The following is a 3,419-nucleotide window of genomic DNA, read 5'->3' on the forward strand; positions in this document are numbered from 1 at the left end:
GATACCATTACACACATCCTAGAATGGCCAAAATCTGGAACACTGACAATGCCAAACACTGGCCAGTATGTGGAGCAATTGGAACTCTCATTCATTGCTGGTGGGAATGCAAAATAGTGCAGCCACTTTGGAAGAGTCTGGCAGTTTCTTACAAAACTAAACATACTCTTACCATATGATCTAACAATTACACACCTAGCTATTTGCCTGAATGAGTTGAAAACTTATGTCTACACAAAACATCTATTCATGAATATTTATAGCAGCTTTACTCAGACTGCTAAAACTTGGAGGCAACCAAGATATCCTTCAATAGGTGAATGGATAAACTGTGGTACAGCCAGACAAATGAATGTTATTCTGTGCTAAAAAGAAATGAGCTACCAAGACTCAAAAAACATGGAGGAACCTTAAAAGCAGGTTGGTATGTGAAAGAAACCAACCTAAAAAGACTACACACTGTGTAATTCCAACTATGTGACATTCTGCAAAAGGCAAAACTATGGAGACAGTAAACTACAGATGTTAGTTAATAGTAACATTGTTTAACCAGTTTCAATGATGTGCCACAATAGTGTAAGATGTTAATGAAGAGAAAACCGGGGCACCTGGCTGGCTCAGTCATGTGACTCTTGATCTCGGGGCTGTGAGTTTGAGCCCCACATTGGGTGTATTATGACAACCTTGGAGGAGGAAATTATGGAAGTGGGAATTACAATGAATTTGGAAATTATAACCAGCAACCTTCTACTGATGGTCCAATGAAGAGTGGAGGCTTCGGTGGTAGCAGGAATATGGGAAGACCATATGGTGGAGGAAACTAGGGTCCTGGAGGCAGTGGAAGATGTGGGGTTATGCAGGGAGAAGCCGATATTGAGCTTCTCCCTATCTGTATGGGCTTCACTGTATACATAGGAGAGGATGAGAGCCCAGAGGTAACAGAACAGATTCAGGTTACTGAAATAACAATGTGAAGGAAACTCTTACCTCAGTCATGCATAAGTATGCAGTGATATGACGGAGGACACCAGAGCAGATGCAGAGAGCCATTTTGTGAATGGACTGGATTCATAATATTACCTTACTGTGGAGGAAGGATTATAAAAAAAAAAAAAAAAAATGCCTTTGAGACAGTTCCTTAGCTTTTTAATTATTGTTTCTTTCTAGTGATCTTTGTAAGAGTGTAGAAGCATTCCTTCTTTGATAATGCTAAATTTGTATGTTTCAGGTGACATGTGAAACCTTTTCAAAGATTTTTCTCAAAGTTTTGAAAAGCTATTAGCCAGGATCATGGCATAATAAGACACAAGATTTTTCCTTTAAAAAAATGTAGGTGCATGTGTAGAGTTAAGAAGCTATTGTACATTTATGATTCAATAAAAATAATTTTAAAGGGGAAAAAAGAACACTGGGTGCAAAGGTGAAGGGAACATGGGAACTCTATCCTTCCCACTCAGTTCTGCTGTGAGCATGTAATTGCTTGAAAGAATATGCTCTGTTTACAAAATCACATCTTTCCAGATACATCTTACACACCACCACCAGACTTCCTTAACTCTGGGGGATTCCCAAGGGACAGACCTTCTTCAGATTCTTCTGAAGGCCTCTGGGCCAAGCTCAGCTGAGAGCTAGGTAAAGAACATCAAAGGCAACTCAGCCAGTTATGTCAGCATTTAAACTCAAAGGCCAGAAAGGTATGAAAAGTACCCCACATTTCAAAGTGAGGTGCTAGGCCATCGACAGAGGATATGCCAAGGGAGTGACCCCAAAGGCTCTGTTCCAAGTTGAGTTAGAGAAGGAGGCCAGCAGGGCAGGACTCAGAGGAGAGACCCCACTGTGCCCAACGCCGCCCTTCTCCACCAGGGAGCTAGGGGGTGCTTCCCCTCCCTCAACCCAAGTGAAGCACCTCAAGATCCATTTGGGGAGCTTGGCCTGTGTCCTCCAAAGGAAGCAGGAGTGACTCTGATGCCTGGGAAGTCTGACGGTGAGGCTGCATCTGGCTGGCAGGGTGCGTTTTTATTCCCATTAGCCAGCTGTCGACTCCCATGGACCATCTTCAAAATCTTTCTTTCGGGAGGACAGTCTGGAGAGGAAAGATAATCCCAGTCGAAGCGAAACCTGTGGAAGCCGCAGGAATCCTGAGAGGCACCCTTTGCATCCAAAGGGCTACAGCTGAAGGGTCTCGAGGATGGCGGGAGCAGGGGAGGCCTGCGGACCTCATAGGCAGCCCGTGCTGGGCCAGTAAGTAGGGCTTTCTTCCCTGCCCCCTCCCTCTGACCTGGAGGATGCCCAAGCTGCAGTGGTGAGGGGGTGTGGAGGCAAGCCTGTGGGAGAGGAGACTCCTACCCTACCGTGCTGTGCACAGCTCCCGGCCCCAGGTTCAGGGCCTGGTGCAGGACTGGGCTAGGGCAGGGGAGCGTAGTGAGACCTTTTAAATTAAGCAGCTGGGAGTTTTGCTATCCCATGGCACTGGGTCTTTGCTCTCTGGAAAAGTGATCCTCACCAGAAAAGGACCGAGGACTGCCAGGGTCTTACAAAGCCACAGGCATAAGGGGAATTTACTCAAATGAATCCATCTCATTGGATAGGTTGGTTATGGTTGAAGTAGGAAGGGCCAGAAACGGCATGGGCATACTAGCGCCCAGATGCCACTGACCCATCCTGGGGCCAGAGCCTGCATTGCACTGTCCACCCGGGAAGCTGAAGCCGGCAGTGGGGCTGGGTGGGGCACATCCCTAAGGCAGCACTTCACATCCATGTACATGGCTCATATTTGATTTTTATCTTTATGAGCACCTTGAGAAGTAGGCCACACACATATTAGGAATTCTACTCCACAGCCTGGGAAACTAATGCAGTCTTGTGTGACACGATGCATGAGCATCTGTGCTCCAGGTTTCCCTGAGTATTCGGGCACCGAGGGGCCAGGCTGCTGTGTGCTTGTAGGAACTCAGAACACAACCACAGGAGATGTGCTCTACGGATGAAGTGCAAGGCCAGGGTTCAGGTCCCGAAGGGCATTCCTGTGAGCACCTGCTAATCCCAACACACAGCTGTGAGTGGGCAAATGACTTAAAGCATTCTCTAACACCCCAGGCTTTTTTTAGGAGGGAAGAGAAAGCAGGTGTTTTATTGAATTCTAACATCCAGGCTTTTAAAATACACATAAATTGGGATACGGCAAATGGTGAGTTTCCTCATAGGTACCAGTTAACAATGGCCTTATGGGATGTGGGCCTGACCCTCCACCCTAGCAGATGTGGTCCCCAGAGTCACTCATCTAGTCTCAGCAGAAGGACCAGAAGGACCTCAGAGTCATGTATTCAAAGCTTACTTTTCTCTTTTGGAAAGTATTTAGTTTCGAGCAATTTCACTCTCTTCTAACCACAAAGCCTTAAGGCTTCCTTTCCCTAAATCAA

The sequence above is a fragment of the Mirounga angustirostris genome, unplaced genomic scaffold, assembly GCF_029215605.1.
Source record: "Mirounga angustirostris isolate CCGP_5_RB_7025 unplaced genomic scaffold, mMirAng1.0.hap1 SCAF_12, whole genome shotgun sequence".
Taxonomy (NCBI): Eukaryota; Metazoa; Chordata; class Mammalia; order Carnivora; family Phocidae; genus Mirounga; species Mirounga angustirostris.